This window comes from Pleurodeles waltl, chromosome 6, assembly GCF_031143425.1.
Source record: "Pleurodeles waltl isolate 20211129_DDA chromosome 6, aPleWal1.hap1.20221129, whole genome shotgun sequence".
Taxonomy (NCBI): Eukaryota; Metazoa; Chordata; class Amphibia; order Caudata; family Salamandridae; genus Pleurodeles; species Pleurodeles waltl.
In genome coordinates, this window is record NC_090445.1 from 1,036,827,532 (window position 1) to 1,036,855,301 (window position 27,770).

Consider the following 27,770-nt stretch of genomic DNA (forward strand, 5'->3'; position numbering starts at 1 on the left):
AAAAGCAGCCAGCAAGGCAGGCTTGCTTTTAAAATGACACTGGGCACCTCAGCAATGCACCTAGGTGTGTACCACCTATGCTGTGGTCCCTAAACCTACATGCCCTACCATATACTAGGGACTTATAGGTAGGTTAACTTAACCAATTATAATTAGCCTAATTTGCATATCCATTTTACACAGAGCACAGGCCCTGGGACTGGTTAGCAGTACCCAGGGCACCATCAGAGTCAGGAAAACACCAGCATAAAGTGGAAAATGGGGGCAAAAAGTTATGGGGCCTCTGCAATGAGCCCTAGTTTCTCACACAGTAACTAACATTAACCAATAACACTGGACTAACCACTAACCTTGGGTTCTGAAGCAGCGTGTTGCCCGGCATTAAGAGCTTTGACGCCTAGTCACGGGTAATAAGTGCTATATAAATGCAAGTACAATAAAATACAATATAATTACTAGCACAGTCCTGCTCTCGCCCCAGCTCTGTGTAATGTCAAGCATAGGTTTTGTATTAGAAGTACACCACTCCAGTCCAAAATCCTGTGCTTCAACAGTCTTTATAACTTTTCCTATTTAGATGTGGGTTGTACAGTGCAGCACAGAAGCAATGGAAGAAAGGTTTGGAGAAACAAAATATTTAGTTTTTTTAAACTCCAGCTTCCAAGTGTTGTTATTTTTTTATTCAAATCCATGTCTACAAATGTTAGGAAAAAGGTCCTTGCTTCAAAAACAAAGGGTGGATGCATGGGACCATCCATCGTGCAACCCCTTGATATAAAGCAATGCGAAGAAGCACTCCTCTACATTACTTTAAACCTACTTTCCAGCTCAAATAAAGTATTGCACTAAAAAGTAAATCTCAAATGAGCATTTTGCACTGATTCACTTCACTTTTGTAAGGCAAAACTGACACAAAATGTTAGTAAATCCACACCTTAGAGTCAACATAGCAGGGAATGTTGCAAATGTAATGTTATTTTAGTAGTTGGAGAATAGAATCCATTGTCTATGGCAATGATTCATAATCATGATTCACAGGATTGGTGTAATAATGCCTTTGGTAATGACATTCACAAATACACAAAGTACATCAGTGGAATTTTGACAAATGCAAATTTAGTGCAAAGGACTTTTGGGAATTCATAGGTGCTTCTAGATGCAAAATTAGGTGCAAACTCACAAACAATTTTTGATATTTGCTTACCCATAGAAGGAGTACTCCAACAATGAAAAGGCACAACACATGGTGAGTTGGATACGGGGAGGGAATTCTCCATCTGTCATAGGGAAAAAGGCAATGTGTTGCTCTACAAGAAACATATTTCAACATATTTTGTACATGGAGAAACAAAAAAATGGAAATAAGGAAAACTTGTAAGCAATGTATTTATGCATACAGAATTTCCTACCAGATAGAAACCCTGCATAAACAAATTGTATGCATTGGAGACTCAAGACAAATGCACCACAAGCATAGATTTCACTGAGTACTACAGGAATCTGGTGAGAATCCCATTAAAATGCAAACCTCTTTGCACCAAAGGAAAAACATTTGTGACTTTTTATGGTAGCCATAGTGGATTAAGACCATAGCAATCACTTCAAAGAGCAGAAGGATGCCAATTAATAATTTATCTCTAAATGACTGCAATCATGTTGCTCATAGGTTGAATTTGGTCACTTTTCAAATTTCTTACAACTTTATAGCAAGCAGTGAATACAGGAGTGGCAATATTTTATTGCCCCTTGTGACCATATGTTAGCTTACCACAAATCCCAGAGTAAACTTCTTATCTGCCTATCTTGCTAGACAATTGCAGTTATGGTTGAAAATGGCCTTTAGAATAGAATACTCAATTACAGGTAGTCAGGTGGAATATTAAGGTGCCCAAATAAAGTATGTCAGGCCTAAATTGAGTAGTAAAAGAAACAGTTCTATGGGGACAGAGAAATTCACAGGGGGAGTTCTCTTCACCATTTTAAATGAAAATTAAAATACTGTACTTTAACACTCACATTTAAATCAGATCTAATATGTTGATTCAGCAATGTTCTTTGGTCCAAAGTGTAAGATGCCTGAGCCATCACGGTCCTTAGCATCTATAATCACACTCATCACTATCAAAAACCAGTTGCCTCACTTCAGCATATGCTGGTCACCATTGCATGTTAGGAATTCACTAGTCAGATAAAAGGGAAACATAAAATAAAGTCAAGCTCAGGTCTATTAAAGCTTTGTGTTGAGATTTACTATATGTTAAAATGATATGGGGAACCGCCATATTCCAGAGAACCTGTTTTTTTAGCGTAAAAAACAAGGAAGATATATGCCTACACATTCTTTTCACCATAAAATGATCTGCACATTTATAGATAAATGCAAATGTATTTATGTTGTTGCATATTCATGTACAAATATAATTTTTGTACAATAGAGGTGCTCCAAACAAAATGGTGCTGTGCTGGTGATTTGTGACAATGGTGATTGATAGTGTGCTGGTGCTATTTGAAAGATAAAAAAGCAATGTCGTGGCTTGGTAAGTATATCAAATGTTGAAAAGAAGACTCAAATTGCAAGTAAAATTTCACAGCACTACAATGAATGCCAATCTACAGGTAAACACACTGGCATTTTGATCCTTATTTGTGTTTCCAAAGGATCATCATTAGGACAAATATGAAAGCAACCTGAAACATAAAGTATTCAGGAACATCTGTTTCAATCAGGTTCCCCAATGTCAGGACACTAATATGAATCAGCTAAGACAATCAGAATAGGTTACTGTAGTGGCCATTCATCTCCAGATACAGTCAAGGATCAGTGTACTGGGCCCACAGTTATTAATTCAGGGCTGGAAGTTCCATCAAACATCAAGGCCGAGTCATCTCCGTGGATCACAATTAATTCATATTCATGTCCTGATATTGGGAGACATGATTGAAAAAGATATTCCTGCATATTTTATTATATGGACAAATCTATTGACTCCAACTACAAAACAGAATGATTATACTGTAGCCAGTGACCCATCAAGAAGGAGGTAGTTTAAAGAAGAATCACTCCATGGTATTTTATCATAAAGCACGTGGCTGCTACAGAAGTATATGTACATCAGATATTTGAAAGAATTTGGCCAAGAGGTAATTTTCCAATAGGGAAACTAATCAATATTAATTGCAGATGGAAAGCAGGTCATATAAAGAAGCCAGGATTGAACTGGTTGGAATTTTTTTCTTCAGATTTAGGGCCTGATTGTAAGTTTGGTGGACCGGAGACCGCCATGGCGGCGGTCCAACGGCCACAGTGTTGGAGATCTGACCACTGCGTCATGATACATGTAGTTATATAGATGAAAGACTGCTGTGGTCCCGCCGACAACATCAGGAAAACCAATGCGAGTATCGGAGGGCAGACCGTCAGTTCAACCGCCATCCTAATCACAATGTTGCTTACTGCTGATGTGACCATGTCAGGCCAACCACCAAATTTGAGCTGGTGGAAACAGGGAATATAAGTCCAAAACTCACCTGCAGGAAGCCTCACACATCCAGTGACATCATGAGCCAATCCCACATGTCCTGCCACTGCTTGTGCTGTGGGATTGTGCACAAAATCGACAGCGTCATGGACACAACCAATGGTAAGTCCCTCACACTCCACAGCAACTCAACAGGTCATCATTGACCTGGTATGTGGGATGTGCTCTGTGGTCCAAAAGATTATGGGGGTCATTCTGACCCTGGCGGTCACCGACCGCCAAGGCCAACGACTGCAGAAGCACCGCCAACAGGCTGGCGGTGCTTCCTGGGCCATTCTGACCGCGGCGGTAAAGCTGCGGTCAGAAAAGGGGAACCGGCGGTTTCCCGCCGGTTTACCCCTGGCCCAGGAAATCCTCCATGGCGGCACTGCTTGCAGCGCCACCATGGGGATTCCGACCCCCCTTCCCGCCATGCTGGTCCTGGCGGTTTTTAACGCCAGGAACAGGATGGCGGGAACGGGTGTCATGGGGGCCCTGGGGGCCCCTGCACTGCCCATGCCACTGGCATGGGCAGTGCAGGGGCCCCCTAACAGGGCCCCATAATGATTTTCAGTGTCTGCCTCGCAGACACTGAAAATCGCGACGGGTGCCACTGCACCCGTCGCACCCCAGCAACTCCGCCGGCTCCATTCGGAGCCGGCTTCATCGTTGCTGGGTCTTTCCCGCTGGGCCGGCGGGCGGCCTTTTGGCGGTCGCCCGCCGGCCCAGCGGGAAAGCCAGAATGACCGCTGCGGTCTTTTGACCGCGGAGCGGTCATTCGGCGGTTCCCGCCAGGCGGCCGGCTACCGCCACCCGCCGCAGTTGGAATGACCGCCAATATGTGTCCCTGTTCGGAGTTGTACACAATGTAGGTCACAATCATAGCCCCATGGCACCCTTTTTGGCCAGGTCACTGACACTGCACCACCACACACTACAAAACTTTCAAAGTGTGCACATCCCAGTCACAGTGATGGTGATGTGTTAATAACATTGTGTCACATAGCAGCAGATCCTCATCAACCTCACAACTACAAATTGAAGTGACACCCTCACATTGTTTACATGGCATGGTCTGTCATGACATAACAGCTACATCTATGTGAATGTGTCATTGAACCCAAACACACCTCTTCTGCAACATCCTTGTAATGGACTCATACATATTGCCCACATTGTAAAAGAATGTAAGGTTAATGGGATGCAGAATAGTTTGTGTAACAAACACACAATGGACACTATCCCTGTGCAATCTGTATGGTGGCATCAGTAAAAATCCAGGAAGGCTGCTGCCCTGGGATACATTTTTCTTTGCACATGCCTCTAAACCACTATTTGCACAGGAACTGTGGCCTGATGAATATCAGGGACAAACATTAGCATTACCAAGTGTCATGTCCACGTGGTAAATGTGTAAATGCAAGTCTAGACAGCATTACAACAGTAACAGAATGGGTCCAACAGTTAGACAAAGTAGGTGTAAGGTACACACATCCAAATGGACCCATGTCCATTCAATGTATGGGAAGGTATCACAATTAAAAACCCACTCTGTGTGGACAAACAGACCTCTAGCCTGCACACATGATACAAATGTCCAATTTACATCAGGGGTGAAAAATCCAATAGAAGTTGACAATAGACAAGCTAAGGTGAAATACTTACCATATAAAACAACACCAATATAATGCCACCCCAACTGGATTATATCCCACACAACCATCCATCCACCATCTCCCTATGCCCTGGATGACTCCAGTGCTGGTTCCAAAGTCAGATCTTCACCAACACATCAAATGTATCATCAATTAGGGTTGAACAACCACAACTGTAGTCAATGACAATGAAGTTTGGTTTATTAGTTAATTAAAACCATAAACATACACAGATCAATAGTCTTAAAATCATACAATCAAACAAAAGCTAAAAATATCTTGTGATTGCATGTGATTACGATTAAGCGATCGTTTGTGCAAATGGAACTAGTTAAAATGCAAAAATAAGTGATTCAAGCCTTTCATGGACTGTCTGAGCATACAAACCAAAATAGAAAGTGCATTATGCAAACATTACATACAAAGCAGAGCACAACTAATCATGCAAAGAACGCAATATGCCAACATGGTGGCGGGACTACTTTATTGCAAGAACCAGCATCTTCCATAAGCTTGTACTGTATGGCCATAGAACAAGCTCTATTGCCCAGGGCTAAACGGGCTGAATGGTTGGAATAAGGGTCAATGATCCTCTTCCCTTTCCCTTGGGCACTTGTATTAATTTATTAGCATAGGTAATTAAAATTTTAGTGTCAATCAGACTGTGAATTTACACCAACATATAAAATAATTCCGCAGAGCAATAAACTGAAAATAAGTTTTGGGAATGCCGCTGCAAATAATTTTGGAAAACAAATTGGAGTGGCGGATGCTCCTTGCAAGTATGTAGGTGCACATTGAGCATCAGCAGCACTGCAGATTGGCTTACAGGATAAAATATTAAAAGGTACTTATGTGCATAGCGAGGAGGTGCAGCACTTGAGAAGACTTTTTGAACAATGTACTTAACTATTGGGTCAGAACCAAGTATTGACTCTGTTTCCTGTTACAAAACGTAAATGTTCATCTATACAACTGTTCCTTTCATGTTTTTATCTATCACTGCTTTGCAGTGCCATTCATTTCTTTTCAACCTTGAACAAATATCTTGTGAAGTGAGAGTTCAGTGGAACGTCCGCAGGCAACAAAACGGACAGAACCGCCGGTCTACATGATCTGATCCCACATTGGTTAAAGGGTAGTCATTGCATTACTTTTCTCTCTACCAGTAACTCCTTTGAAATGCATATCAGGTGCAGTAAGTCTTCTTTGCCCTTTCCACATAACCAACAGTCTGTTGTGGGCAAAGTGCATTTCCAAGGAGGTAGGTGAGGGTAGGATGCCCAGTTGGTACCTCAGGAATTTTTCTTTTTGTGAGTTACAAAAGTAGGTTTGTAGTTCGGCTTTGTCGTAGCTTTGCAGCACAATACAGCTATGGGCTCTGTTCAGCACTACTGCCTCATTCTTTATCAGGGAGACGCATGTGATTGTTTTATCTACTGCCCTTTTGAAGCTGGTGTGAGTTGCATATGTCGCCAAGAGATCATGTAAGCCGAGTTGCATTAGGGAGTCATTGAGATAGGTTTAGGCGAGTGAGCCATCTCTAGTTGCCAGTTCCGTCAATAAATGTGAATTTAATGTATTTGGATCAACATTCTTTATTTTGTGCCAACAGTTAATGTGCATTTCTCCTGGTGAGGGATTGTCTCTGAAGGCCAAACTCCTGCCTTATCTGAGAAGGAGAGGGGTATTTCGGGAGGCAAAAGATCGTTCTATAGTCACTAGAGACAATCCCATCAACTGTTGGTGCATCCCTTCCACTAAGCGACTCACTGTACATTGTGAGTACGTACTGTAGATCTGCCTGTCATGTTCATCATTGCACCGGCAAATGTTCATGAGAAGTGACATGGAGGAATGGTTTAGGGTAAGTGTGACCCAACAAACAATGTCAACACACGTCTGTCTATGTTACCACATGAACTGTATACCCATTATACACAAATATTTTCAAATAGGTTTTGGCATGCATACATATGTGATGGAATCAGACATCATCTCATGAAGACAGGTAGAATATGCATGAAACAGTAGTGGAAATGATACTACAAAAGCGCAAGGTACACATGCTAACATGCCTGCAGAAATACTGTTGCCAACAGTGCTGTCATCCAAATCCTGTAATTGTACTTTCACTACTTACCAAGGTAAAGTATTGTTCGATATCTGCACGCAAAGGACAATGTATGCCATGTCACATGTTTGATGGCCACCATCACATGAGAGACAGTAGTGAGGCACCAGCACTCTTGACAAACTGACAACAAGTGGCTTGTTGGGTACAGATGCCAATATGCTCACTTGAGCAGACACAAGTTTGAGTACAATGACTTTTCCCTGATGTTGTTCTATGTTGGGGTTGAGACACTGAAGGCAAAGAGACTGCTGGGTAAAAATGACACTCATAACATGAATCAACATGAGATGATTGACCACTGTACTCAGCCATGTGCCTGCCCAAGAAAGTATATTGGTAGTAGTAATCTGTAATGCCCCTGGTCACTCCGACAATAAGCAAGGCACATCAGCATGCACCAACCTCCATACCTACACAAACAACAACTCATCTTGTGTATCACACATGAGCCATCTCCAATATTCATGGGGAGATGGATGCCTCTAACACATCAACAGACAGGAGTCTGCCCCAAACTCACCCCCTTGTAGTTGTTGTGCTCCCCTCATATGCCCATCAAGCTCAGGGTAGGCCATGGCCAGTTTACAGAGCATCAGGTGGGTCAGGGCCCCGCCTGCGCCACACCCACATTGGGAGGACAGCCTCAGCTGGACCTCTGCGATCTTCCAGGCTCATTGTGTCAGGTCCTCCACCTTTTCCAACAGTGGACGCTCTGCCAGCAATGGACCCCCAGGATCTGCACTTTCCGGTTGATGGTTGTTCAAATCCCTTGCTTCTGATGGGTGCTGATCTGAATGGATGTAATAGACAAATGAAGAGATCAATATTTAGTTTTTTTAATGGTTGACTGATTGTCTAATACACACCTTGGAAACACCTAGCACAAACATTTTGTAATTGGCAACACACTGCATTTGTAAAGCACACATAATGATATGTACAGGGACATAAATACACTCTTTTGGAGTCATCTGATGACTTTCCACAACCCTGGGCATGGCCTACACTGTCTAAGCAAGCCTAGCGATATCATGTAGCCCAGGCCCAAGAACCCCGCCCTAAGATGTGAGTCATAATGACACACAACATTCCATTGTGACATTCTGAAGGGTAAACTATCTGTGCATGAATGTACAGACACTGTAACATCTAGGCACAATGACTCGCTCCATACGTTTCATACAGGCAATTACCATGTAAGTGACTACACCCTGAGACTTAGATGACAATGAAAGGGCTGGCATGGGTGTCAGTGAAAGCTTCTTCTCTGTGGATGTGTCAAACTGTTGTCTCCCTAATGGAATCTCATACCACTTCTAAGTGGATTTGTGTGGTTTGTACTGGTATCACAGGAGACACCTGTTACCATATGTGGCACTCAGACAGAAGTGACATCCAACATAGCAAGGTGTGTTTGGTGGGATTGGTTGCATGTTACAAAGCTAGTGATTCACATGTCATGATTTCCCTTGAATTAATCAACTAGCTGCACTATGTGTTTGTCACTTGTGCACTAGGCTTGCACTGTACAAACGCGACTCATGGAAAGGTGACACCAGACCTGTGGAATTAATGGGCCTATCATAAGTCATTATCACACATTGACAATGGGGGGTAATGGAAATGATTATGAGGTCAGGTGGTTACCCCAATTCCATTAATAATGTAGCCATTGTGAAAGCATCCAGGACAAATCTTGCTTCCGAAGATTCATTTTGGCCACATCTAAGGATCTAAAGGTCTGCAGTGAGTGGGCCTGGTGCCTCATTTGCAGGGCCACAGTTACTGTGCACCAGCCTGGGCTATGTCCCATACTGTGGAAAGGCTTTGACAGGTCTTGCCCTCGCAGGCTGAGCATACAAAACCTATATGACCATCATATTCCTATCACTTCTGTGCATGTGATGGAAATGTGATGGTCATATACAGCCTGTGGCCATCCTATTTGTGAGTTAAGGGTTGTGTGGCACTCTGAATGGCTCCATGAGATTTACTCTGTTGTCATACACAGTTATCCAAGCCCTGGTCTGAGCTGAGTGATCAGTGGGACTTTACACATTGCTACTAACATTCTCAACTGCCTTAAACAGTATACATCCACAGCTCATGCTGTGATACCTATACATTTACTGTGGCATTTACCATCATCAGATCATCACATATATCCTTGCTTGTCTCTAAAGTTCACTTGCATAGACATATGAAGGCAAACAAAGAGGATCTAGGGCTTATTCCACATCACACAACACAATGGTCATTTGAAATATACAGAGTACAGAGCTCCACACTCCACAACCTGTACATTCTATGTGTGGACCACAGATTGTGACAACAGGCATCCAAATAACTCACTGGGACTCAGAGGCACATTGTAGCCTGTGAGGAAGGAATGGGTGGTGTTAGCCAGAGTCAAATATGCCAATGAGGTTGTTACCAGCTTCTCTGGTGAGCCATAGTGCTGGCCATACGGGGGTAGAACCTCTTCCACTGTCCTCTCCATCTCCTCTGGAGAGAAGACAGTAGCCCTTTCATCTGCTTGGTCTGGTATGATACTCCTGAAGGCAGTACACAGCAGCTGACATTGTTCAGGTGGCAGCAGTGCCAAGAGGCAAGTGAGTAATTTTCCAAAACATGGCGTACATGTAGACCACTTGTGCGGTCAACACCGACGAAGGCCACAGCCATTGGCCACTCGACCGTCACAGTCAACAATGTTAGCCTATATCTGTGACCACAGTGGTTGAAACTGCCCACCGAGTGGTCGACTTCTGCTGGCATAGGGAGGTTCCTAATGTCCAATGAACGAGTTCAGGCATCTGCCATTTTGGCGATCCAAACTACGGTTTTGTGGACTGTAAAATGCATCACAACATGTATAAATGTGCACTAACATCTCAAAATGAGTCAACATCCCTCGATAAGTATATTCTCCTACACAATCATCAGTGTAGTGGACTGCTGGTCACAAATGTCATATTACCGCTGGGCACTGTAACCAACTGATGACAGTATTTCTGGTGGTCAGAACATATTTTACAATATCAAGAGGCATAAGATGAGCAGATAGGCAGATAGGTGTGTTATGTGCATGTATATGTTGTATACTCATGTCTAGACAACCATAGGAATCATAGCTGGACCTTGAGTAGCAGACTGTTTTAATGTGTAATGGGTGTAATATTTTTTCTGTCAGTAATGTTTTATCACATTACTTTTTTGTCACTCATCAGATATGTTGGTCTGGACACAGTGACTAATGCTCCAAATTATTTGATTCCAGAATTAAGTACCTTGGTAGAGGAAGGATGTGACAGCCTCTAGTCTACCGTCCATTTCCAGACCTTCAGACCATGACATAATAAAGCGGTTTTGTATGAATAGTCAAACAATCCAAGATCTATGTTGTCAGTTGGAGCCAGATCCTATGCCTCAAAACAGTAATCCAACATGTATACCACCCATTGTGAGACTCATGACAGTATTACACTTCCTGGCCACGGGGTCATTCAATATACAGTGCTATATCTGGTGGTATGTCACAACCTATGTTCAGTTGTGTTTTAAAAGACATGCTATCAGCAATTATGAAACACGTTGACAGGTATATCAGGTTCCCCGGATGTGAGGATTAAGCCAATGTGGAGGTTGAATTATACAGATTTGATCACCTCCCACATGTGGTGGGATCCATTGATGGCACCCATATTACATTTGTGCCACTGCATGCCAGTAAACAAGTCTATCGTAACAGTAAGCACTTCAATTCGATCAACATGCAAGTTGTCTGCTTGTCAGATCTGTACATTTCAAACGTCTGCATCCGGTTCCCAGATTCATCCCATGATTCCTTTGTTATGCGGAACAGCACCATACTCCAGCTGATGTCACAACTGCAACTAGAGAGGACCTGGGCTGGCTGGTAAGTTCTATTTGTGGTGATCTTGTGTGTGCAATGTCAGGTGCTAGAGTGAGGAAGTGTTTGACTCATTCTGGCACTTGTGTCTCGTTACAAAACAGGAGACTCAGCATATCCCAGCCATCCTTGGTTGTTAACACCGCTGAGGAATCCAACAACGCCAGGGGAAGTCCACTTCAATGAGGCCCATGAAAGAACATGGTGGCCAGTTGAGTGAGCTTTTGGGGTTCTCAAGGCCAGATTTTGCTGTCTAGAAAAGATGGTGGGAGCCCTCCTCTACTCACCCGGGAAGGTGTATCAGATCACCGTGGCCTGTTGCATGCTCCATAACATCGCCCTGCAAAGGTACATCACAGAGGAGGGGAAGCCTGCAGTGCCACTAGGTGAAAATCTGGAAATGCGAAATGAAGATGACAGTGGTGAGGAGGAAAGAGCTGACTTGTGACAACAGCTTCTTCTCATGAGTATAAGAATGTCATGAGATCTCATGGCTTTAACTGTACAATGAACTCTTGTGATGATGTGAGGAATACATTTGCTGGAAAACTTTGGAAGCTGTAGCTCTGGCAAATACCGGTAAAGTGTGTCTGCTGAGGAAGCTTTTGACATATTCACATTTTGGAGATGCTGCTTTGTTTGGGTGAGATACAGGACATTGACTGCGTTCTCCAGATGTTTGCTATGTGAATTGTGTCATATGTAAGGCTTCAAGACTCAACTCCTTGTTTTTGAATCTTGTTAGACTTTTCATCCCTGGCGTGGTCTCCCTTAACTTTTTGCCTCTGCTTCCCAGGTTGTCGATGTGTGCTGGACTCTGTTTTTGCAGCTTTTGTTACTCTGGGCACTTTACCACTGCTATCTAGTGCTAAAGTGCAAGTGCTCCTCTACAAAATGTGTATGTATTTGGTTTGGTTTTGGTCCATGATTGGCATGTTTGGTTTGCTGGTAAGTCCCTAACACAGTGCACTAGAGGGGCCCAGGGCATGTAAATCAAATGCTGCTAGTGGGCCTGCAGCCCTGGTTGGGCCACCCACATTAGTAGATCTGTAAACATGGCTCAGACTTGCCACTGCAGTGTCGGTGTCTGCAGTTTTAAACTGCCAATTCTACTAGGCAAGTGTACCCACTTGCCAGGCCTAAACCTTCCATTTTCTTATATGTAATGCATCCCTAAGGTAAGCCCTAGGTAGCCCCATGGGCAGGGTGCAGTGTATGATTAAGGTAGGACATATACTAATGTGTTTTACATATCCTAACAGTGAAATACTACTAAATTCGATTTTAACTGTTGCAAGGCCTATCTCTCTCCTAGGTTAACATGGGGGCTGCTTTTAAAATTGATTAAAGTGTAGATTTCCTTTGGGAGTGGATAGACATGTGGAGTCTGGGGTCTCTGAGCTCACAATTTAAAAATACATCTTTTAGTAAAGTTGATTTTAAGTTCGGGGGTCTGAAAATGCCACTTTTAGAAAGTGAGCATTTTCGTGCTTAAACCATTCTGTGACTCTGCTTGTTTGTGGATTCCCTGTGGATTCCCTGTCTGGGCCAGTTTGACAGTTGGGCTGTTTGCACCTCTTTCTAGACCGTGACACAAAGGGAGCTGGGGTGTACCCGGCATATCCTGATCAGCCAAATGTGCTAGGAGGGAGGGAAGGAGTGGTCACTCACACCTGAAAGGGCTGTGGCTGCCCTCACACAATGCAGTCTCCAACCCTCTAGTATGTGTCTGGGGCCTGGCCTCGGCAAGGCAGAATTTGACAAACAAAAGAGACTTTTCTTTGAAGTAAGCCTACTTCAAAGGGCAAAATGGGAATAGGAAGGACACCCAAAACCACAGACTGTATATCACTTCTGGAAATCAAGAGGAACCTCTGCCTGGAGAAGAGCTGAAGAGCTGAGGAAGAAGAGCTGCCCTGCCTGTGACTCTGCTTTGTGCAGCTATCCTGCAGTTGCTGCTTCTGCCTGTGCAAGAGGACAAAGACTGGACTTTGTGTTCCTTCCTGCTTGTGAAGAACTCTCCAAGGGCTTGAAACTGAGCTTGCCTCCTGTTGTTGAAGTCTCAGGGACAGCAAAGACTTCTCCACTGCCAGCACCTGGACTCTCTGCGAGACTCCTGTCCTGCAGAGTAGTGACCTATCCAGATCCTGGGGCCTTGGAAGGTGACGCTGCAAACCAATGTTGGAAATCCACTCACAGACCGCTGTGCTGGGAAATTTCTGATGCAACCTCCTAAGCACGGCTGAAAAATGACGCACCGCCGGCTTGGTGGCTGAAATCGACGCTCCGCCTGCAGCGTGGCTGGGAAATCGAGACACGCGGCTGGAGAAATGACACTCGGAATCGCTGACGGAGGCTGCAATGGTGCAACATCATTGTGTGCGGAAAAACAACGCAAGCCTGCCTGCACCCAATGTTTTTTGTCCAGATCGACGCATCTCTCCCCTGCGGGGAAAGAAACGACACACGACCTCACTTGCGGGTGAGAAATTGACGCACGCTAACCTTTTTCAATGCACACTCGCCCGTGCATGTTATTTTGACGCAACCCAGGTACATTTTCATGCTAACAGCGTTAGCGTTGTGTTTAAAACAACATGAAGACTCTTTTTACATTGTGTATGTTGGATTCTTGTCATTTTGGTCTTGTTTTGGTTAGATAAATATTTTTTTTTTTTCTAAACCTGTGTTGTGTCATTTTGTAGTGCTTTCATTAAGTTACTATGTGTGTTGGTACAAATACTTTACACCTAGCACTCTGAAGTTAAGCCTGCCTGCTCGTGCCAAGCTACCAAGGGGGTGAGCGGGGGTTAGCTGAGGGTGATTCTTCTAGAGTGAGGGTCCTTGCTTGGACAGGGGGTAACCTGACTGCCAATGAAAGACCCCATTTTGTAACACATATTTTCAAGGTACCTTCACCATAACATCTTCATTTGGACATTTCCTAGTTGTGACATTAGCAGGAATATGATGGTGTTCAGACATACGAAGTAGACATGAATTGTTCCAGGGAATGTTGGTCACAAACTTTGGGTATCCAAGACACTGTGCCAAGATAGCTTTTACAGTGATAGGATAAAGTTTAGACTCCATTGGACTTGTTTCTTGTCATGTGGTGGCCCTGAGGCATCATGTGTATCATCATGTGATCAGAAAAGATGCAGTCCTAGGCCAAATTTATGTTAGTTTCCCTTCACATTGGCTAAACACTTTTTTTATATGAACTATATGTAGCTATTGATGTGTTTCATTATTGTAGGCCGAAGTGCCTGGGGCACATTGCTGACATTTGTTTGTGTCATACTACTAGACGCAGAAGCAATGGATTGTAATGACCCTGTGATCAGAAACTGCTGTACTGCCATCTGTCTAAGACTTGTATTATATGATGTTGGATTCCTTTTGTGAGGTAGGCAATATGGCTCCAGCTGATTGCATCAACCAATTTAATGTGTGCCTAGTCTACAGGACAATGTCTGACATGTCCCATCCTTCCAAGGTCTGGAGGTTGGTACCTGTAAATTTGATCAGTTAGCCAGTAGGATTTCATCATCTATGATTTGTTAAGTTTCAGACATACTGACAGCCTATGAGCTGAACAATGTAATAAAATGTCTTCATTTACAAGACTCTTGTATGTATGTGTTTGTGTGGAATGTCTGTAATCCTGAAGTGGACACTGTACATGCAACATATCCCTGCATTCACAAGTAGTTATTTGTTTCATTGTATGGTTCATATGTTCTTACATATCAACATTGCTAAATGTGAAATTTAAGACAGCAGGCAATGCGTTTGTGGCTGGTGAGTTTATTACATTGCTAGGGGTGAAAAGAAACTTGTGTCAAAAAAGTAACATAAATGAAAAGTAAAGGAGTCAGTCATGGCGAATGAAATCATAGAAGTAGATGTCACACCATTGGAAATCCAAAGTCCAGAGTACTACTCCCATCAGAGATGGAATGGACTTCCGGATCAGTCAGCTGAGTCTATGTGTTACACACAAAGGAGGACACTAAGGGTGAGGTTTCTTGCTAGCAGTGGTGGGTGTCTTGCCATCTTACATGGATGCCCCTGCTTGCGAGGGAAGGTTCAGCTGCTGCAGGGCTAGATGTAGTAGCTCCACTGGAAGGTGTAGATGTTGGGGGAAAAGCCCTGCTCAGGATGTATGGATGTCCCTCAGCAACCCTGACAGGGTGTCTATGGTGGTGTTATGGGCCCCATATGCTAGTTTATGTCTCTCTGCAGCTGGTTGATTTCCCAGAGTTCGGCTAGCACATGGCCCATGGCTGATGGTATTCTGGTTGTGAGTGGCCCCAGTTGCCTCACTTTGCCAGCCCAAAGCATCACTCCCATGGACCCTATCCCCACGAGCCTGTACTCTTTGCACAGGGTGACCTATCCAACAAGGTCCTGGACACTGTGTTAAGATTGTTGATTTGCACCTCAGGATCCAGGACTGGGGGGCTCAGGATGGTAGCCACTGTGCTAGCTACACAGGTTAGGGGCATGTTGTTGTCTGTGATATTAAAGCTACTGCGGTTGGAGGTGTTGGCCCGCTCTTCATCAAACCTATTTTTTGAAGAGCATGTGGAGTCTAATGATGAAGTATGACACCTAGTGGTGTGTGAGGACAACCCATCACATGTTTGTGCATGGCCAAACGTAGACTGATGTAAGGTGTAACATTGGTATATATAGTTACTCGGTTGACTTTGTTGTGCGTAGTAACATTCTAAAAGTAGATTTTACAAGATATGTATTACAAATCTGACTTCACTACTGAATAAGATTTTCAATAAATAATTTTAAAAGTTAAAAAATTAACTTTGCAACTGCTTCCTAGCCAGAGATAACAATGTTAAATGTAATATTGTATCCTTATGCATTCTGTGACTGTGAAAATAGCTTTTAGGTTATTTTTACCATAAGGTTTAAAATTAAAAGTTTACATGCGCTATGTTTAAATACCATGTGCCCTGCCTTGTGGGTGGAAAATAGGAGTGACCTAATATTTCAAAAGAAGGTTTAGGCCTGTCAAAGGGCCTTCAAAGGGGGTTATTTTGACAGGCTGAATTTGCAGTACAAACCTTAATAGTCAAACTACACCTGGCAGGGATACAATAAATGTCACTGTAGTGAATGGCACAATGGGTGCTGTAGTCCGCTGTACATTTAACTTAGAGGTGCTGTGTACATGCTTGTACCATATACTAGGGACAAAATGCGTAATATTAATATGCCAGTCAAGGGTGCAATATTATCATACGGTTGAAAGGGGGAGCATAGACACTTTTCCACTGGATAGCAGGAGTAATGAGTTTTACAACCATGTAAAACAGACAAGGCAAAGATCTGTAGGTACACCTCACAGAATTATTAATTTCCAACAACAATGTACTGCTTGGTTGGAAATGCCTAAGGTAGCGAACTCCCAGTCCATGAGGAAAGCATAGTGGTCAGTTATTTTAAAAAAAGGCTCAAACGAGCGGCCATTAAAGTGTCTCTAAAGGCGAAATGCATTGTTGTGGACTCTGTGCTGCATGACATATCAGTATTTGCAGGCTAAAATGTCCAGCACGCTACTCAGGTCACCCCATTTGCTTACAGGGCCTAGGCTTGAGGGATATAAAAAAACATAATGACCTGCTAAATCAAGTCATCATGGCCCTACTGGTTACACTGTCACCTACACTACAATGGTACTGGAGATGGAAGTCATGCAAAGGAACACCAGCGATGATGGGCTGTAATGATATTTCCCTGAAGCACTGCATTGTGATCCCTTATGGTTAAGTCATTACCACTGTCCTTTGCTATGATGTACCCCTCACTGATTCAGATGCCCAACTTTTTTTCACTCTCACACCCCAAACATGTCTTCCAGACCTACATTTGGTCTTATCAAGCTACTAGACCATATATAGTGTTCCCCTCTGACATTTTAGTCATGGCACATATGACTTTACCTTCTCTGCCCATGCAAAGCCTCATGTAATTTGTGAAGAGTACAGCTCTTCGTCACTGTATGTGCCACATATGCCACTGGCCTCCCAATCACAGGATAAAGTTTCAATATATAGAAGGGACTTTGTATGAGGAAACTGGGAAGGTACGACTGAGTGAGAGTGCAGAAAATCATTCAAAAGTCAGAACTGCTAATGTGGAAAATAGAGATGACTGAAAATTGCAGACCTGAGTCCCATGAATCTGACTTGAATGGGCAGGATACAGACACCAAACATTCCTCTATGAAGGACTTTTTGCTTAAGGAACAGAATTTGCAGGTGCCCAGTACGGCCAGGACATGAATGAAACCACAGTGAGTTGAACTATGGTGACAGACCAAAATAGTAATGTGGGCGGGTTAAGAAAAAATATTGCTGTGATGGTACAGAACAACTGTCTTCTAGGAATATTGAAAAAGCACAATTACTTCTTTTTGAGGCACAAGTAATGGCAAAGAAAAAACACAGCTGGTGTAGGGGGCATTGCAATAGGTTTTACACATAATGGAGCAGGAGATCCTAAGGTTCTACCATTCTTTTGAATATCAAATCAAGGTATCATGCATTACACATCTACGCAGGAACCACTGCAAAACTCCAGAAGAGACTGCAAAGCATCCAGAGTGCCTCCGCACGCCTCATCCTGGACCTCCCCTTCCACTGCCATATCACGGACCACCTGAAAAACCATAGGATATAATGGACTCGTAATACGGCTGGTGGTATATCCGTCACATTTGGAACGGATTAACACCTTCCTCCAAAGTTGTAATCAGGCCCAGAGTGTAAAGCATTCAAATATCACAAAACAGTAATTAAATAAAACACAGGAAACAGTTTAAAAATCCAAAACCAATTGATGCAAATAGATTATATTTTTATCTTTAAAATGACACAGAAATAAATAAAATCGGATAAGGGGAACCGTAGATATGATTTTTTAAAGAATTATTGTTTTCTAGCGCCTAGAAACAAAAAGCGCTAATCTGGTCATCTGGTCGCACCTTGACCGGGGCAAAGTCAAAGTTTAAGGCTGACCGCGATGGAGCCCGGCTCGGCTACAGCCCACGGGAGGCCTCAGTCAAAAGTTTACCTTCGCACTTAGTCGTTTTTCTGAAGATTTTCTTCAGCGGGACGAACCTGCCAGTCCAATCCGACCTCCTGGAACTCTTTTCCAGTTACGCGTCGCGGAGCCCTCGGTGGAGATTTTTACCTTCAGACTTTTTCGAGCTGAAAATCCTTCGACCGGGGTAAACTTCGATCTTGATCCTATGTCCTTGGAGCCCTCCTCGGATACGCTGGCTAGGAGGTCCCGGTCAACTTTCTACGTTCGGACTTAGACTCTTTTTTGGAGATTTTCTTCACTGTGACAAACCTGCAAATCAGGCCGGTTCTCGGTTAAGGCAAGCCGGCTAGAGTTGCCGCGGCGGGTCGGTCCCTCTATGGAGCTTTTTACCAAAAGTTCTCCAAACTTCTCCAAACTTCTGGATTTTCTCCCAGATGTTCCTTTAAGGTTCTTTTGGGGTCCACAGCTCACCCCAAGGTTCCAGAAGATCTGAGATGATCCTTGGGGGGGTTGACTACAACTCCCAGAATGCACCTGGCGCAAAATCCTTTTTGGGCACTGGACAGGCGTCAGCTGGTTGATTTCTTCAGGAGTTGGTGCAGGGGACTCTGGTTAGCAATTTTTCACCTGTAGCAAACAGGGAGCCCTCCTTGAACCAGTTGAAGCCAGGCAAAGTCCTTCCTGTGGTAAAGCCCGTGTGTGCAGCTGGTGCAGTCCTTCAGAGTGCAGGGTCCAGGTGCAGGCCAGGAGTCCAGCAGGGCAGTCCTTCTTCTTCTGTAGTTCTTCCTGGTAGGGATCTGGTAGGGAACTGAGGTGTGGGTGCAGGTCTGCCAGTTTTATCCTTGCTCCTGGGTGAAAAACAGGGGGGTCCTGGTTCTCCAATCAGGGGCAGGGTCCTTCCCCCTGTGAAGACCACTTCCTGGGAAGTGTGGCAAAAATCAATCCGAGGAGGGAACATTCCTCAAAAATCCATCATGGCAGAAAGTGATTTTTGGAGGTTACATCTGGCTGAGCCCACCCACTGGTGTGGCTAAAAATCATAAACATACCCCTCTCCTGCCCTCTCCTAATCTAATCAAGGGGGCACCTAGTTGTCTGGGGTTGCAGGTTGTGGGGGTGTTGCTGGGTTGTTCCAAATGTCCTTCTCTGCCTTTGAAGACCAGTTTGGCAGCCCTCCCCTTTCCTGCCTCACCATCTGCTGAGGGGAGACTCCCTCCCAAAGGCACATTCCTCTGTGTGAAGCCAGGCAACTTCACACCTCATCAAGGCAGCCTGGCCAGGCTGCTAGAGGCTGGCCAATCAGAGCACAGCAGCAAAAACAATGCAGTGCTGAAATTGGCAACTTTTCAGGTAATGTTTGAAACTCTTTACCTGAACAAGTTATATTAAATCCAACAATCGGAAGTTGTGGGATTTATTATAACAATTAATTTGATACCAAACGCTTAGTATCTGTCACTTAAGGGCACTTTTAAAATTAAAATAAAGTCTCCCCATTCTATCCTATGAAGGCCATTCACTATGATAAGGGAAAAATGAATTTGGCTGTTTTTACCTCACCAGGGCTTATAAAACTATTTTTATAAGGTCCCTGCTTATAGTTACATGGCACCCAGCCCTAGGGGCACATAGGGCACACCTTAGGGGTGACATATGTAAAAATAAAGTAGTTTAAGACTTTGGAACTACTTTTAATTCCAAAGTCTAATTTGCATATAACTTTAATTTCAAAGCAGCCAGCAAGGCAGGCCTGCCTTCAAAATGACACTGGGCACCTCAGCAGTGCACCTATGGGTGCACTACCTATGTTGGGGTCCCTAAACTGACATGCCCTACCATATACTAGGGAATTATAGGTAGGTTGACTTAGCCAATTATAATTAATCTAATTTGCATACTGATTTTACACAGAGCACAGGCCCTGGGACTGGTTAGCGGTACCCAGGCCACCATCAGAGTCAGGAAAACACCAGCCAAAAGTGGAAATGGGGGCAAAAAGTTAGGGAACCTCTGCAATCAGCCCTGTTCTCTCACATTCGTTAATGGGTTTAAAAAATCAAACTAAGAATGAGGTGAGAAAGCTTCTGGCCCATTTTCTGGTTTCTCTACTTCAGGCAGACCATTTTGGGAGTTCTGAGGGGTAAAAAGAATAAAATCAACACTTTCAAATCAATTGACAATGCAACCCATGAGGTCACACATTAAGACCCTCATTATGAGTGTGGCGGTCTCAAGACCACCACATTCATAATGGCCGTCATATCGCCGCAGACAGGACAGGCCGACTGCCCTATTATGACCGTGGCAGAGCTGCCACTGTCTGAACTCCGACACCGCCAGGTTGCCACCAGCCAGCAGCCTGGTGGTTGTAATCCACCAGGGCAGCGCTACAAACAGCACTGCCCTGGGGATTACGAGTCTCCATACCGCCAGCCTTTCCATGTGGGTTACACTGCCACGGAAAGGCTGGCGGATTGGAGGTGTTGGGGGCTCCTACACTGCCCATGCACATAGCATGGGCAGTGCAGGGGCCTCCATGCACAGCCCCGTCCGCATTCCACTGCCCGAATTACGGTCAGTGGAATGTGCGACAGGTGCTACTGCACCTGCCACACCGCCACATTGCAGCTGGCTCGATTACGAGCCGGCTGCTCTGTTACGGCCCTATTTTTCTGCCTGCCAGCCCAGTGGGTAACGCATAACAGGTCCGGTGGGATTTATCCCCCTATGGTGGTCTAGTGGCGTTAGTGGGCCTGGGCCACCCGCCAAACTCAGAATGAAGTCCTAAATCTTGGATACAGAAGTTCAAGTTCAAAGATTTATTGTAAATTCAAGGGCACGATTATATAAATGAGTCTTGAAAACATGCTATATAAGTACAAAATCGCCAAAGGTGAAGAAACAGGTATTTTTGTTGCAGCAATATATAAGAGCAAGAGTACAATCTGAAAGCTAATCAAATCTAAACATCCCAAAAAAACTCCAGAAACATAGGATATTAATAATAATCAAAAAATGTCTGCATAAAAGAAACCTCAGTAGAAGTTCTGCAAGAAAGATGTGTGTTGTATGAAGCCACTCAGCCCAAGTAGAAATAGAGAGTCCTTTACCCCTCTAAGTCTCAAGGGAATCTTCTCTAGTCAAAGTGTGGAAAGGGGCTGTCTCACTTAACTAACTGAACACTACTTTAGACCTTGAAGAATCTAGAAGAATCCACATTATCATCACTAGTAGCTTTTCATCTTCTGTGTACAGTTTGGAATTTGCAACTCCCTTTAGACTTTCATCTCAGGAACCAAAATCAGGACGACCTTGGGTATCTCTCTGGTCCAGGGACACACAAGGGAGGTCTCTCCTTCATTCATTAGCACTCCTTGTCCTTACCAACATATCCTCCAGTACCCCCTTTATCTCAATACATAACAAGCCTGTAGACTTGTGCAGATGCACATGCAAATAAAGAAAAATGCAACATGAGCAAAACCCCACATTGAAGTTTAAGCATAAAAAGGCATTTCATACCTTCACTTGAGTCACCTTAACAAACAGTTCAAATGCACATTTGAAATACATAGCTATAATGCATTTCTCCTCATAAGTATGATAAATGGTGAATAACTACAATCATATCACCTTTAATTGTAATACTGCAATCCAAATATATTGAATATAAATACATACTATATTTCAATTGATCACTATCATTATCAAAACATGCATAGAACATTTCTAGGTTTCTACTTGAGGGTGCACCTTGAGTAACGTGATTTCGATGAAGCACTTAATACAATACATTAGAGCACATGTTACGTATGTTGTTGATTCCATTTTATGTCACTCCTAGAGTGCATAATGACACAACCAAAGTTATGCGTTCTCAATCCCCATTCTGATGACAAATTAGGTCATCACAATCTTGCTAATTCCCTCAAATGAGACCGACTAAAACCTTAACGTTTTCATCAGTTTTTATCTAGATTCTTTCAGACACTTCGTATCATCATAATATTTACACTGGCTATATTGCGGCTCCACATTCTCTCTCTCTTCTTTGCTTTGTCTACCTTCAGTTTCTGATAAGTTTTGAATTCCACTATCAGTATGATTGCACATACAGCAATAATCAGCAATGGCTTCAAAACAAACCCTATAGCTCCACTTCCTAAGTTTCCAAAGTATCTGCCTAAAGGAGCTAAATCCATCTCCAATTGCCTTCCATAGACCTGTTGCTTCCAATTCTTTCAAATTCTTTGTCAACTCAGAAATGTTCCGGATATACTTCTCCAAGTCCTTACTTTTGTCCGGGATGTAAGTACAGCATTGCTGAACTTTGATCATCTGACAGACTCTGCTCTCTTTTGCAAGTAAAAGATCTAACAGAAGTCTATTCTGCAAAACCAAATCTTATTACACACATCCCTGTAGTCACAACCAATAAGGAATTTGCTATAGTAGTGGCCAACTTATCCACTAATGTAGGCAACTTTCTAATGTTCAGATCATTCAGAATCACACCTACCAATGGAATCAATGCACCAGAGATGTCTCCTACTACCTCTCCAGCACTAACACTTCTCCTAGTTCTAGGTTTTGCATCCCACACAGCAACATCAAAATGTTCCACATAATAAATCTTCGAGAAGAATATACCAAAGTAACATATACTGTTCCATCCCTTGGGCAATTTCAAATAAGCATACTGTCCACAAATTAAATACATTCCAGGAGTCACAGTAGTCTACCTAGGAAGAATTCACTCTTTCCTCTAACATCCTCTGGGCCCTATAGGGCAATGAAACAAACTGGGGACCATTCGCAACTGCCTACAGTCATCTTTAATAAATAACACATGGCTCTGAGTTGGGCAAGGATTTTTTTTTTGCACTGACTTATGATGAAAATATAAAACAACCCCAGGAGTTCTTTGCGCCTAATTCAATGGACAGTGATCATAGTGAGATAAGCAGACAGGAGGATGAGTAGGAGCCCATATCTCCCATGAAAGCATTGGAGGTTAGGGGGACAGAGAGAAGGCAATAAAAAAAGAGAAGCTACCTCTGGAAGCTAATGGGCTTCACTGGGAATACTCTGTGCCCCCTCATTTAGAGAGTTCTGACTCTTGCCTGGGCAATGCAGCTAATACGCCAGAAACAGTGTCATTTGAAGTGATCTATCAGAGCATAATGGCACACTGGGAAGAGACAAAGACAATTTTTTTGCCTTGTTATTGTGGAGAGGTGCTGGAGACTGCACCAATTGATACAACCATTTAAGAGTAAGGGAGCACAGGCTTATTTAATGTTTCCAGCTCAACTTAAAGTGATTTGACATGATAAGTCTCACTTTTTCGACTCTGTGATCAAGGCAAAGGATTTTCTACAGGTGATGGGTTAGGGCAACCGTCTGGGTTGTGATCTAACTGTCTTGAAACTGGAAAGTGCATGCCCGATAGCTCGGCTGTTCTGGTCACTTTGCGCTCTTAAAGCCAGCTGTTTTTCCTGGGTGAAACTTTTATATATTTTTTGTGTGCTGGTTTTCTTTTTCTTTTTCTACTTATAGTGGGGTTAAATTTACACCACAGTATGAGGTGAGCTGGGGGGAGGGGAGTGGATTCACATCAAGGACCTGGAGGGTCCAGCCACTTTCAAAAGTTGGCAGGGGGGAGGCTGGTGGGTGTGGGAGGATAGGCTTTCAGGTGGGGGGCATGGGAATTATGGGCAGGGGGCAAGTGTGGAATATATTGTTCTTATCAAGAAGTACAGAAGACATGATATTCAATAAGTTAATATAAATACAGTGTGTTTGTTCAAATCTCTTTTACAGGTCCGGAAAAATAACAATAGCTGTTGCAGCACTGTTGTGGCTTTACAGTGGCGCGATGTGGTATCCTTAACTTTCGAAATGGCTGGTCTGTATAGAGTCCTATTTTTGCTGATTTCTTGTATGATTCCACTAGTGGAGCTTTTTCGATATATTAGGCCATTATCAATGTTTCTATTAGGCTGAATGGAGGGCCACAAACAACAAATTTGTCCTTTGAATATATGTGAGCTAAATGATATGGCAAAACTAGCAAAGTCTGCTTTATTATTGAAGCATCTGAAGCCAGATTTGCTATGTATACAAGAGATCCATATTCCATGAGACTAGCATGGGTGCTTTAATAATCTAGGCTTTTCTTTGCTGGCATGCACGCGCCAAGCGGTTACATGAAGGGGTGTGGCAGTGCTAGCAAATAAGTCAATCTACACTCTGAAAAGTGCAGAGGTGGACAAATGTGGTCTATGGGTCATACTTGAATGTTTTGTGGGCAATCTAAGGTTTACACTATGCTCAATTTATGGCTCTAACATTGATGATTCTCATACTTTTGATTTCTTAAATCTAGAGTTGGCTTTATAGCCCGCACCCCTAATGATCTGTGGTCATCTCAATATTCATATTGAGGTTTATGATGATTTAGCTAACAGCTAGTTCTATGCCGGAGGAAAGCCTGAGGTGTATAGGGCCCTACAACGACTGGGAAAAGATCATGGCTCAACAGACTTTTGGGCTAAAAATAACATTCCAGATCCAGGCTTTACATTTGATTCATTTCTGCATAGCAAGTTGGTTCTGATATGTTATTGTTTGTGTCCACTACCATAGTTAGTCTGACAATGATCAAGATGTTTTCTAAAGTCCTTTTGAATCACTGCTGGCTTGTCTTGGAGTTCTCATTAATAGGTATGAGTACGCCTCAGAGAAACTGGACTTTTGAAAGAAAACAGTTTGGTGACATAGCATGTCAAGAACATATGCATAGGTGGAATGAGCAGTTTTTAGAATTTAATAAAGGGACTGCGTCCACAGGCATGGTTTGGGATGCCCTAAAGGCAGGGAGACTTTGAGCTTTAGCCTGCATCAACAAAAGTTAAAACAAAAGGAAATTCAAAATCTATACCACCAGCTGCTTTTAGCTGAGGGGGAATTTACCAGAAGGCACTTAAAGGATTGGATGTCCAGGAATTACAACAGAAGATACCTATATTGAAATATAAAATTAACCATCATCTTGGAGTGGAAAGACTTCGAGTCCTGATTACTTTCCTCTAGAATTCTATACTGTATTGTTTGCAGGCTTAGGCAGGATATGTTGTAAACCTTTTTTCCAAGCATAACCTGGGACTTTTCCCCTCTCTTATGAATCCACTGAAATATTTGTATTTAAAAAGAAAGATAAGCCAGCATCACTTCCAGGGTCTTATAGACCAATTTTGTTAATTGATAGTGATGCCAAAATTTACTCCAACATTTTGGCAAATAGATTGTGCCCTTAGTGTCTCTACACCAACATGGCTACATTCCCGGTCATGGTACGGTGGATCATATTAGGAAAGCCAGGGCATTATTCAACCTGGCTGTGGCTTATGAGCTTCTGCTAAGTCTAGCCTTTTTAGATGCTGAAAAGACATTCAATCGGGTGCTATGGGGTTTATGGACAGTACTGGAGTAGAAGGTTTTGGGAACTGCTGCATACAAGCTAATAAAGCATTGCATAAGTCACAAAAAGAGCTATTATATGTATTTTGGGGCAGGACTCTGATGGGATAGTAATTTCAAGAGGGGCCCGGCAGGGGTGCCATTGCTCACCACTATTATTTGCCATTTTATTGACCCTTTTTTAACTATGCTTGAGAAGAGCTCATATGTTAAATCTGTTATTGTCCGCCCGGTGGAATATCATGTTTTACCCTATGCGGATGATATTGCAGTGATTACACCTGAATGTCAAACTGCGCTTCTCATAATGAAAGAGCTTGCTAGGCAGTTTGGCTCAGTTTCATGATATAAGTGAAATGAGGGCAAGACACAGGTTTTATGCACTGAGGGGTGAGGTTCAATGATAGCCATGCTGTGGATAAAGTAGTGTATCTTCGGGTAAAACTTAAAACAGCCCTAGATAAGCTGGAGAAAATAAGTTTAAAAATGATATTGGAAGAGACAAGGGAAGCTTTGAGAGAATGGATCACCTATCATTGTCATTATTTGGGCGGTGTAATGTTTTGAAGATGCCTATTCTTCTTAAAGTGCTCTATATTTCCAGGACTGTTCCACTGAAAATCAATCAATTCTGGCTTTCCAGCTTACAAAATGCTTCTTTTAGGTTTTTGTGGGGGAACAATAGTTCAAGACAGGTGGCCAATGATATGGTTCTCCAGAGACACTGTGGTGGGTGGGCAGTTCCAAGCATTACATTTTATTACTTAGCATGTTTTTTTACAACACATGGGGGTTTTAATTAAAAGCGGCCTAGATAGGGTTATCATTTCAGAAAGGCCAGCAATTTATGAGATGGCACTTGGGGTGAGGCTGCCAGCTGCCTGGTTACGTTTTTAGAGCCCAGTTTCTACAAAAAAGCTAGGTTTAAGATTGCTAAATCAGCATACAAGGTATAGGTACAAGTAAAGATAAAATTAAGAATCCAAAAAATTAACTCATATACACCCATGGCAGCTACAGTGGTGCTCCCTCGGATATTTCACAATGCAACCATGTCTAGGTGGTAAAAGAAGTTGCCTCATGGTTGTGGGTGACCTATACAGTAATGGACAATTTCTGGCGTATAGTGATTTACAGGAGGCTTATGGGCCGTCGGGGGGGGGGGGGGGGTTAAGTTTCTTTAGTTACAAGACTTTTTGTGCAGGAATATAAGGGCTACAGATGCATTATTAAAAATTCCTTTAGTTGAAGCAGCAATTAGAGGAGATAGGATGGGGCAAATATACGACTTGGTAATACAGGTTTCCCCAGACGATTTATAGTTATAGAATAAAAATTGGAACTACTGGGTTCAGGAGTCTCTCGAATTGAGTGATGGACTGTTGTTGATGGCCAATCTCAAGACCCAACATTATAAAACAATATTCAACGTATACCATCCCCCGGCAAAGGTGGCCAAGTTGGGCCAAGGATTTGGTTTTAAATGTAGTTGCTGCTGCTTTAGTTAAACGTTCTTGGGGTTAGTGCTACGGACTGATGTTTGTATCTCTCCCTCATTGTTGATCCTGGGGGTACTCAAGGGCATGGAGATGATGAACTGTTTGGACACAAAATCATTTTTTTTATTTATCACCTTAGCTGTTGCCCTGATTTTCTTAAAGTCAGAATGGTTAATTGTAGATCCTCAAACGTTTTCAATGTGGAGAGCGAGACTTTTAGCAATTATCATATGAAAACTGCTTTGTACAAGCTTAAAGGATTAAGGAAACAGCATGGGGGGGGCTACAATTTGGACACCGCAAACTTCCTGGATGGAAACAGTCATAAAGTAGCATATTTGTACTTGTTTGCTGATTAATCTTGCACTTTATGATGAGTTTGTTCTGGGCTGGGGTTGTGGGTTATCGCCATATTTTCTATGATGGAATTATATGTTTTTAGTTTGGAATTTTGGATATCTATTTAACAACACTTTAATTTATATATTGGCT

The 27,770-nt window shown here is 43.0% G+C and overlaps 1 long non-coding RNA gene across 1 annotated transcript in view; it reads right to left on the bottom strand.

The window, feature by feature from the left end:
* Positions 1 to 1,210: 1,210 nt before the first annotated feature.
* The window catches only part of LOC138300516 (uncharacterized), a 476,230-nt gene continuing 449,670 nt past the window's right edge, over positions 1,211 to 27,770 (bottom strand). The window contains exon 3 of the long non-coding RNA XR_011204956.1: positions 1,211 to 1,277. This is a non-coding gene — a long non-coding RNA (uncharacterized lncRNA). The remainder of the gene's footprint in view (positions 1,278 to 27,770) is intronic.